This window comes from Cyanistes caeruleus, chromosome 1, assembly GCF_971803275.1.
Source record: "Cyanistes caeruleus chromosome 1, bCyaCae1.hap1.1, whole genome shotgun sequence".
NCBI classification, from domain to species: Eukaryota; Metazoa; Chordata; class Aves; order Passeriformes; family Paridae; genus Cyanistes; species Cyanistes caeruleus.
In genome coordinates, this window is record NC_141701.1 from 130,576,668 (window position 1) to 130,587,917 (window position 11,250).

The window sequence follows — 11,250 nt, forward strand, 5'->3', positions numbered from 1 at the left end:
ATGGTGTTTGCTGCATGCATGTTTGTTGTGACTCACTGGCTGCACTCGAGAAGTTCTCCTGCAAAGCCATTTGGTTGTCTTACTCTGCAACACCCAGGAGGCTGACTAGCTGTCAGTGCACTCTCTAGGACACATTCCTGTGCATTAGAGCAGTAAAAAAAGTCACTGCTGTGCTCAAATAAAATTTCAGTGAGGTCCAAAGGCCATAGTTTTTGTCCGAGCTTCAAATTCCATTTAAAAATTGTTGCGTTTGCCTTCATTCTGTAGCCTTCCACACTCTGCTTTTCTTGTTTCCTCTAAGTTTTATGTAAAAGGCTTAGGTTTGCTTTGAGAGAACATAAATTTTACAACCATATTTTACTGATGATAGCTTTTACTTTGAAGAGGGTCTCACTTTCCTGTTGTGCATTTGGCAGCTGAAACTGGCTAGTATTATCTGCTTTACACAAAAAAATAAAGGATAGAGATTTCCTAAATTGATTGACTGAGGCTTAAATACATATTGAGTTTTCTAAATGTCCATTTCTAAAAATGTCCTGTTTTTAACAGGTATATTCTCTCTCACTTATATTTCTTGGGGGTTTGGAGAAAAAGCCTGAGTAAGCAGGGCTTTGGAAAACCAGTCCTGCTAGACTTCTAAATTAATTCTTGATATCTTGCTAAATGGTTTGATTTTTTGGGTATCTTGCTCTTGTAAACATTTCTGCTAACTTCAGTGGGAACAGCTAGCTGGGTTGGCACTGTCACCTTAAACTCCATTCTTAATGTGATTTGACATTCCCTGTATGTCTTCCTTGTACGTATTCCTGTATTTTGATCTCAATTATCCAGTTGCTGGTTTACTGTTTTGCAGTCTTTACAGACAAGAGACATTAGATAATTATTTTGGATTATGAACCATGTAGCAGCCTATCCAACTGGCCAAGCAAAGGTCTTATTCCATATGAAATCTTCTGAAATTACTGTGAAGGCTCTTTAAAATCTAAAAATACTTTCAAATTGTGAAATGGATCGATGAAGGTATCTGGTCCCTATGCCATTAGCCAGTCAAAAAAACTAACTTACCATAGTCATGTATCTCTGATCTCCTGTACAGTCTGTATGGGAAAACAGTTCCTCCACAGAAAGTATCAGATCTTGGGTGAAGTGTTTTGAGATGTCTTGGTGAGATGGGATGATTGGAACAATGCATCTATATGTAGACTATGTAACCCTTGTGACTTTGGTCTGGAAGGAATCCTGCTGCATTAGATATATAGAAATAAGTAACAGGAAAATGTTGTTAATAATAGCTATTGTCTTGAGAGTATTCTTCCATACTATTTTTTTGTTACCATCAGAAATAAATTTTTTCCTTATTTTAAAATATCATTGCTGTCTCTATAAAAAAATAAAAATCATGACATAATGATGAAATAGACATCCTTTCACATGAGAGAGAAAATCTCACTTTCAGTGGGTAGGGGCTGTTCCACATTATGTTAGTGATGAATTTCCATTTCCTGTATGAAAGATTCATTGACTTCAGCTTTGTGTCTCCCTATCAAAAGGCAGAAGATAGGCTATCTCTGTCAGAAATGTGTGATATAAGTGACAGGATGCCAAATACATGGTCTTGGGAAGAATTTGCTTTCTCCTGCTGTGAATCATGGACGCCTGAACTGCATTTTTTCTGCAAGCTGCAAGTGACTGTAAGGGCATCCACACTACTGAGAAGCAGGCACACAAAACAGGGAGCTAAACAAGGACCCCGAACTTCTTAGGTGTGATTTTAAAATGAATCACAAAATCTTCTTACCACTGCATGAATCTGGGAGGAGCTGCCTTTTGAGTCTCCCCCCGAGCCAACAGGGTTTCTGTCTTGCTCTCACTGCAAGAGACTGGCGATCAAACTAGAAATCAGTCAAACCATGCTTAACTGGGTCATGGAGAAAAGTCACTAAGGTTGGACTTGACTCTTGCAGCTGAAAGTAGGTGGGAAAAGGCTCTTTTATAATGTGTGCTTCACTGTTAAGGTAAAGCTGATGTGGAACTTCTGTGCCTAAAGATGAAACAGCATCTTTAAAAGCATTTAAAAGCACTAATGAATCTGATGTTTTCATCAGAAGTGCTTACTGCTCTGAGTTTAGTGACAATGTGCATGCTGTTTCAAACTTGGCTTTCCTTTTTCCAGGTTTGGAGAGCCTGCTGAATCCTGAACTTCAGCTTTCTTTGTCTGAAATGTAGCTTCATTAATCCAACTGCAAAAAAACTTCTCACTTTTTTTTGAACCCATATAATAAGTAACAAGAGGATGATAATCACACAGGATAAATAAAATTATCTCTATTTCATAGAAGGAAGTAAAATGCAACTGTGTACTTTTGTGATGACTGTTTTTTCTAATGCTGTTACAGCTCCTGGTTTCTTAGCATGTTAACTTTGCTTTGCATCTGTCTCAGAGCATTAAGAAACAGCAAACTCCAGATGAACAAGCTAGATAAGGACACCCAGGTATATTTCTCAGTCATATGATGACAACATTAATCTGATATTAGATCTTTGAGGACAGAAAAGTGTGGTTACTGAAAAAATGCATGTTCAAAATATCTTGGATATCTGTAGGTTAGAAATATTGTTTAGAACAGCCCTGAAACTGCTGTGAATAACTCCAAAGAACTAATTATTGAGGTATGGAAGAAAGCACATGATAATGGAACTACTAGTGGGTCTAAAAACCCTCTTTAGCTTTTTCTGATCTGAACAATGGTATGAAAACAGCTTGACCACTGAGTTAATAACAGTTTCAAACTTTTCTTTGGCTCCTGAAGCAAAGTGAAAGTACATTTCAATGGTGCAGTGACTAGTACAGGCAACAAGGTGACTGGCACCTTGGATGAACACAGTGAATGCTAGGCAGTCAAGAAGATGAAAGTATAAAGTTATTATGGTAAAGTTAAATGCTCCAATTAAAAAAAGAACTTAAGATTATGACCAACACCTGCCCAAACACATGCTTCCCTTAAATAAGATAGAAATAATGCTGACCTTCATCTCTGAAGAGCTTACAGCTCATTATCCAAATGTCCTTTTTGTTGAAATTTGACATACTTATATTACACTGTTAACACATTTCTTCTTATAACCGAATTTGATCTGGTCTGTGGTATAATTAATGATTTATCTGGAAGTCAAAGGGAAAATTAGCTTTCTTTTGTTTATAGCTTGACTGATATAAGACTTCATTTTGACAATCCAACATCATTAATACATTATTTAAAACAAAGAATGAAACATATTCTCTCATTCACACAATAGCAATAAGAAATAACTGCACTTTTATAGTTCATCTTGCATGGAACATGCTCTCAGGAGAAAATCAGAGATAAAATTTATCTTTGGAGGGGAAATGAAGGGGGGAAAAAGCAGATCTCATTTTTTCATTCTTATTCCTGTCATCAGGATTGACTGTTGCCTGTTTATCACTGGAGTTCCTCTTCCTCCTCTGCCTTTGGAGCTCTCATGGAGAAGCCAACAGGAGCCATACACTAGGCATGTTGCATGTCCACTCAGTGTTCCTTGAGGCAATGGGAAAACAAACAAAACAAAACTGTGGTATTTTATAAACACTTTCTAAAAGCAGTATTTCAACAGGATGGGTTATAGATATGTGCAAGGCTGGCTAGATTAGAACATGCAATTCCAGTTGCTTGCCTGGCAGTGGCAGTGGTACTGTCTCAGCTTTGATAAACAAGGTAGACCTGAAGATTATTCTGCAGCCCACCTCCTGCTGCTGTCCCTCTCACAGTTATGCTATCACTACTACCTGTCCATCTGGATTAAACTGATCTTACTGCAGCTTTTCTATGAGCTTGGTGCTTTCCGCAATTTCAGAAATTGTTTCAAAATAACTTTGTTTTGGTGGTCATAAGTCTAGAGTTCTGTCAGCAGTGATCCCTCTATGCTCTGCTTCTGCTTCATAATCCTTCTAAACAACTTTCTGTCTTTGTCAAGGACTAGCCTAAAAAGTAGGCTGCATGTTAAATTGGACATTTGGGCCTACTTTAGCTGTCAAGGATGTCAATGTTTATGGAATTAAGTGGGCCATATTGTAGCAGAATGGCTTATATGTCTCAGTATATTTGAGAACTAAACTTGAGCTTGACCCTAAATATCATCATGAGTAGACCCTGGGTCTCCTTCTAAAGAGGTTTCTTTTTATTTCTTCCAGCACAACCCAAGTTCTTGTACTTTTTCTGTGGAAGATGTGTGCTGGAAGAATCTTCTGTTTGACTTGCATGGTTAACATTATATATGTTGAATGCTCTGAGATGCAATGGAGGCAAAAAATTGGGCCAGTAGGAAGGGCAGTGAGTTTAAGTTAAAAGTTCAGTGGAGATGCAAATATAAAACTCATTTTCTCCTACTGGTGTCTTGGCTTCTATTAAAGGAGGGCATTGATCACACTGGAGAAATGAAGTGTGGGTTTGAATCTTTGCATCTTTGTGCTGGCTGAATTAAAAGTCTTTTGTCTAATTTTGGACACATGCTTTTAGGTACTGCTTGATCTCTCCAGTCAAATAATCCTCATCTTTTGTTTTTTGAACTACCTTGCCTAGATTAAGCTGCTATCACAGTGAAGAATCTTCTCAAGTGTGGATGATTACCCAGTATTTAACTGACATCCATAGTTAGTAGATGTGTGCTATGTTACAAGATGAATTTTTTTCTTAAATTTTTCTTAACTTTAAAGACCTTCCTACTTACAGCAAATTTTTAAGGGCCAAATCTTCAGGTAGAATAAAGCAATGCCTTTCTGTTATGCCAATGGAAACTATTTTGATTTACAGCTACCAAACCTCTCACTCAAGATACTGATTTAATATTTTGTTTCCTAATGGGAACAGAGACTGAATAGCTTCTACATTCTTTTTGCTTGCTCTGTTCCTTCTCCTTCTGCATATAAAAAACCATTTGATTATTTTATTAACAAATCATGTTGGAAGTTTTTTTACACTGTATAATAAAATCCCTTCAGATCGTTTATGGAAATTCACTCATTTATTTATGCATAATTGCTGCATTCTTCACTTTTGCCTCATTTTCCCTGGTGTTAAAACTAAATATTTTATTCATTGTTTGCAGTTGTGCCCACCATGCATATTACTTCATCATGATGGAATAAGATTAATGTCCTGTCTTCTAATCACCTATCTATACAAGCCATCTTTGTCAGTACCGGTTCATTTTTCTTTTTCTTTGCCAAGAGGCAAATGCAGGAAATCCAATAAACGTGTGTAATACTGCTTCAAAATTAAGTTTATAACATGAAATCTGAAAAGTACTGGAAAAATAGTGGGAGACAGCTGGGCAAAGTCCAGGCTACTCCTGGAAGGTTTCACACAGCTGGGTTTTTTGTCAGCGTTCTCTGCAGGACTGGATGGGTAAATATTATCAACATTAAAATATATTCAACTTGAAAAAGAGTCTGCAAGTGTGTTGTTGCACTGGGAAATTAACCTTGTAAAACTACCTCTCATTCTATTTTAGTGCAGAGAGTTTTTTTTGGTTTTTCTTAGTTATTCAAAGACCATTTCTTAATAGATCCTACCATACACACACACACACACATATATATATATATATATATATATATAATATCCCAGTTTTATAGTACATGGTCATACTGTATCGCATTTTCTCCATCTCAGAGTACCAAGAATATACTTCCTGATTTTTTTATTAGCTTTTTGGAGCAATGAGTTTTTTAATTTTTAATTTTGTACATCAGTTAGCACAGGGCCTCATGCTGACTCATGAACACAGCAAGAATTAGTCTTTCTGCTCCATGATTCTTGTTACAATGCAGTCAAGTCATTTTTCAGCGTGTTCAGTGAAGGCCCTCCTCTCCTCTGAGGAAATGTTAATGTTAAAGCCTTTCCCAACAGTCCTAGGTCTTCAATCCTGACTGTTCAACACTACCTGAGGGACAGTGTAAGACACAGAGTCTTACTTCTTATTTAATTTCTATGAGGCCACATATAAATGTGTGTGTATAAAGAAATGCTGAAAGTCACAGACCACTGTGTAACTTCAGGGCTTAAATTCAGCATAGATCCATTATGGCTTTTCTTGAATGTAAAGTTAGTGTATGACTACCAGGAATCAAAATATGGCTATGCTGGAGACTATTAATATTAGCTGACTCATTTGCAAAATGCTCAGTTTGAAAAGTTCCTTTAGGATGACTATTTGTGTGCTTTGAAAGGGGCACATGCAAAAATAATTGGCTGAATCAGGTCTTAATGCAAGCACAGACATGAGTTGTTCCAAGAGTTCCTAAGGAAAGCTTCAAACTAAAATTCAATTATTAACAAAAGATTAAAGAGTTTTGTGAGAAAAGAAAATGTTGTGGTTTGTTTTGTGGTGTTTTTGTTTGTTTCTTTCTTTTTTTTTTATTTTTTTTTAAAAGATTTTAATGATTCTAGAATGCCTGCAAAATGAAAACAAAACAGGAAGTAAGCTAGAAAATAACAATAAATAACCACATGACTCTGACATGGTTGTCATTCTTTATATCATGATTTATAACCTGCTGAGCTTTCCACCTCAAAGCATGATGAAATAATGACATTTAGCTACTCAGCAAAGCAAAAGAACATATATTTTACAAGAAATTACTGAATTCTATACAGGCTGTAGTGGTCATATGTTCTCTTTGCTTGTAACATACTACCTGTAAAGCACATTTGTCTCCTGCTAAACTATGTGAGCATTCACATTTGAATTATTTTTTTAAATTGAACTTTTACTTTTTATCCTCAGCATTTGCTTTGGGTTTGGCAGAACCATTCTGTTGAAATGAACAGAAATATTCCCCAACATTCTATGGTTTTAGTTTCATAAAATTTGAATCAACAGGCTACAAGCACCAATCTTTTTTTTAAGCACTTTTTTCCCAAGATTCTCCATGTTTTGTTTCAAAATGTAACCATGCTTATTACATCCTGACTCCTGGTCTTCAGATGAAGCATGAAAAACAAACTAAATCCTTTGTAGAGGTAAAAAATCACAAGGAAAATATTCTACCTCTTCAAATTGCACCTTCTGTTTAATAGGTCCTAATATCTGACTTCAAAATTGTGCTTGAACATGGGTGCTGTTGGAGAATTATTACATTTTCAGCTCTTGAAAGAGACACAGAATTAGATTTCAGCTATTTTAAGTAGTTCTCTGGACCAGAAAATTTGATTGTCCACAAAATGAAACCTTTATTAGCTGCTTGATTTTCACAGTGTAAGAAATTATTTCTACTATTTTCTCCAACAAAACTTACCTTTCATAATGTTCAACATCTGTCACCTTCATTCATTTTTGTACTTAGAAGCTCTATTTTGTAAGATGTTGGAAACGAATAGAAAAGAAGCAAATTCCTTTTGTACCACTGAAGTAGGCACAGTAGGGGCACAATCACCTCAAATATGATTTCCCACTTTGAAGTAACATTTTGGATTAAATTCTCAATTTTTGTGCTAATAAATAAAACTATTTGTGATAAATAAGTTATTTGAACTTGGTTTTATTTAATATTTGAATGTTTGGCTAAGCCAAAAGATTCTTTTATCTAGTGACAGAGATTTCTATAATGATGTAGGTGGTATGAAGAGTTAAAAATCTGAAATAGATCCTTATAGAAACATTGAGTGACATAAAATAATCTAGAGGTTATTAACAGCCTGAGCTCATGCTTGTTTTCATTTTCTAGACTTTTTATGTTTAAAGTGGATAGATGGTGATGACAACATTTCAGTGTTTATTATGGGATAGTGTTCTTTAATTTATAAATTCAGGAACATGTTGTCTGACCCTTGCCATTTTAGATGTAGGGTGTGTTATATAAGACGGGCACTGTCAGACAGGTAAAAAAGCTAGGTCACTATTAATAAACAGCAGTAAGAAAACAAGGATGCTTGAAAGGTAGGTTGCCACTATTATTCAGGAATTAGATAACCAATGCATTAAATTTTAGTTTTCTAGTAACTTATTTCCTAGCATTTTAAAGTAAATCTCAGAAATAATAAAAAACGGAGACAATTTACCACTGACCATTTTGCATACTCTGAACAGCTAATGCTGAAACAGGTAATATTTTTACATCATGTGCTCTCCTGTTTGGCTGACTGCTCTCTGGATTCTCCCTCACTGGATATTTCTCTTTCTGCAACAGGAAACCAGGCACACTGTGCATGCAGAGTGTTTCAGTGACTATGCTAAATCATTGTATTGACATGCTGTTAGTTCCACTCACTAGACCTTGTTTTGGTCATGTAGAATGCTATCAGTTTGAGAAATGCTTGTTGAGCCCAAGAAAACACTTAGGACACCATGCACACTAGGGACTGTGTGATGGAGCACAGGGAAAACTCAGTCTGCTGGGAACTCAGGAGTGGCTCTCCAACCCAATCTTTACTCTTTGTAGTGTACAAAAAGATCACAGTGAAAGATACTGCAGCTTTCCTGTGAGCCTCTGAATCCTGGGAAAGGCACAAGACAATACACACTTGCTCCATAGTAAATCAGGCCCCAGCTTTGTTCTGGAAGTAATACTTCTAGAGGTGAGCACCAAACCTGACAGTCAGCCTCAACCCTGAGGGTTAGAGCAGCTTCTGGAAGAGTATAGCAGCAACTTCCTTAAGGACATATTTTGCAAGTATTAAAAGCAGTGGATTTGGGTACAAAACATTGGCTGGTTGCCTTTTTGTTCCATGAAATTTCTTCCTTGTACTTTTAGTGTGTGGTGAAGTCTTCACTGTCTGCATATCTGGGCATTTTTCTAAATCCTACAGGTGCTTAAATTTAAAAAGATTTATATACCTTGCAGCTCAGGACGGTCAGTTCTGAGCGACCAGGAAAACAGAACTGTCTATATATACATATATATAAGTTGATGCTGAACAAGGAACTGCTTTCTCATAAATTTTTTGGGTTAAAGGTTAATTGTCTTCATAAGTCTTGTGTTGCATAATTCTCAAGTTTTAGCAGACTTTTGGTTGATCCAAGAAGCAGTCATTGCTTGAAGGCAACAGGACTTGTCTGAAATATTGCTATCATCACTTATGCAAAGCAAATGAAAGAGAACTTCTCTGAAGAAAAGTATTACATGCCCAAAGAAAGCAGGCAGTCCATTATGGTGTTTCAGCTATTAAAAGAAATGTTCCAATATCAAGCCCCAATCTCCTATGTTGTAATTCAAGCTTTTCTGTCTCAACTTTAATACACATTGCCTCATATATATATTCATATAGATGATTGCATATAAAAAAAATTCTGATATATGAGAAAATGTTATTGTTGCACTTATTTGTTAGACAAAATTGTTGTGGTTTTCCTTAATCTGCCCTCATAGGTCATGTCCTCTACAGTTTTTTTCAACCCACCTGAACATGATTTCATCTAGAAGTTAGTTCTCTGGTTTGTATACTAGAACATTTGAATTTATTCTGGCTATTAGGAAAGTCTTATTGAAGTCCAAATATATCACAGATGTGACTTTTCCCTTATCCAGTTAGGCCAGCAATCAAAGAAAGAAATTACATCAACTTGACATGCTTTGTTCCTGATGAGTCCATATTTCCTCTTTTTTATTACCATCTTACTGTTTTGTGCCTTAGAAAATAATTTTTAGTAAATTGCCCCAGAATCTTTCAAGAGAGAAAGAACCAGTTCAAGGACTGGTTTGTACCCTCCCAAGAAGAGATATTTTCCCCTTTTTGAAGTGTGACATTGTGATTGCCCTCTATTTCTCTTCAGGGAATTCTACTCTTCAACTCTCCAAGGTAAGTGCTATGATTCAGAGATTGCAGGGGTCTCTTTGTTAAAGGTACTTAATTGAAAGTCATTGAACTAAGCTAAATTGAAAATCTTTGTCTTTTTCAATGTCCTTACCCATATTCAGGAAGACATGCCTATCTCCTTAAAAATTTAATTTAATTGAGTATTGGATCATAGTTAACATCTATCTGAAAATTGAAAGAATGCATTGGATGCAATGGCCTTCCTTGAGCCATTCATTATTTCATCTCCTTAACACTTCCTTTTACTTCTTTAGCGTGTCCTGTATTTGTAGAATCTTTTGACTGTTATGTCCCCTGTTAATTGCAACTCAGCCTTGGCCTTGATGAATTTAACGTATCTGAGAAATTCTTTTATATCCTTAAGATATATGCCCTTGTTTTCATTCTGTGTGCAGATCCTCTTTCCATTTTCAGGTCACTAAACTGCTACGAATAGAGTCAAAATTTCTCCTACTAGAATTCTTATCTTTGGGGTAGTTTCAGTTGTGTCATTGGCATAAGGGTTTGTCATGGGGTTACTTTAACTTTAAGGAAGTTGAAGTTGCTGGGGACTGCCTGGAGTCTTTTTCTCCTGACCAATTATCGGTCATTGCTGAGAATTGACGACGGTTTTGGCCATTGAAAAGCGGGATCAACTTGTGAACCCTACCTTAAAGTGTAAAAGCAGAGCTCTCTGGGTTCTCTTTGTTTCCTGGCTGTGGAGGGTGGCGGAGCTCCAGGCCTCCCGTCCCTGCCCAGGCCATACGGCCGGGCGGGGCTGGGGCCGGGCCTGCCCCGTCTCCCGGCCGGGAGATGAGGGGGCCTGGGGAAGGTTTTTCCCCGGGCCGGGCCGAGCCAGGCCTGATCTCTGGCTCGGCTGCAGGTTTTGCTGTAACTAAATTCACTAGAAACTGCCCAGTGAAGAAGGAGAGAGGCTCTGGACCTGCAGCGGGCTGGGGCAGCAACCACACTCTCCAGAGCAGTGTGGAGGAACTTTGAGGAACTCTATGAGGAACTTTCCATCGCAGACGGCTCCAGTTCCTGCACCGGCCGAAGCCACAGAACCATCTACAAAAGCCTAGGCAAGATTTTAACTCTTTCATTACCCAGATGAGACTTGCGGATTAATCTTTTTATCCAGAGAGAGAAAAAGAGAGTGATCAACATGAAAAGAGACTTTATAAACTACCAGGGACAGGAAAGAAAAGAGGCTTCAGAGAAGGTAAAGAATAAGAAGATGCTTTAATTAAGCTGAAATATCTTTCTGTTAAAACTATGGAGATAGACAATGAAGTCCTGAAAAGACTCCTTTAATTTATGACAGAGTATGGGGAGGAATGGAGTGTCCAAGGTGTAAATTTTGAGTAAAGAGTAAAATAATTGTGATACAGTGAAGTGCTGTGAGATTTGAAGCCTTGAGAGGCAATGAGAAAACTGT

General features: G+C 37.1%; 1 long non-coding RNA gene across 3 annotated transcripts in view; it reads right to left on the bottom strand.

The window, feature by feature from the left end:
* The window catches only part of LOC111924197 (uncharacterized), a 35,791-nt gene extending 24,982 nt beyond the window's left edge, over positions 1-10,809 (bottom strand). For 2 of the 3 annotated variants that reach the window (XR_015278195.1, XR_015278194.1), the window contains exons 1-4: positions 10,483-10,809; positions 3,455-3,557; positions 3,028-3,163; positions 1,066-1,242 (exon numbers count right to left, since the gene is read on the bottom strand). This is a non-coding gene — a long non-coding RNA (uncharacterized LOC111924197). Of the gene's footprint in view, positions 1-1,065; positions 1,243-1,798; positions 1,965-3,027; positions 3,164-3,454; positions 3,558-10,482 lie in introns of all 3 variants that reach the window. The other variant, XR_015278196.1, reaches the window with a different exon arrangement.
* Between the last annotated feature and the right edge of the window lie 441 nt (positions 10,810-11,250).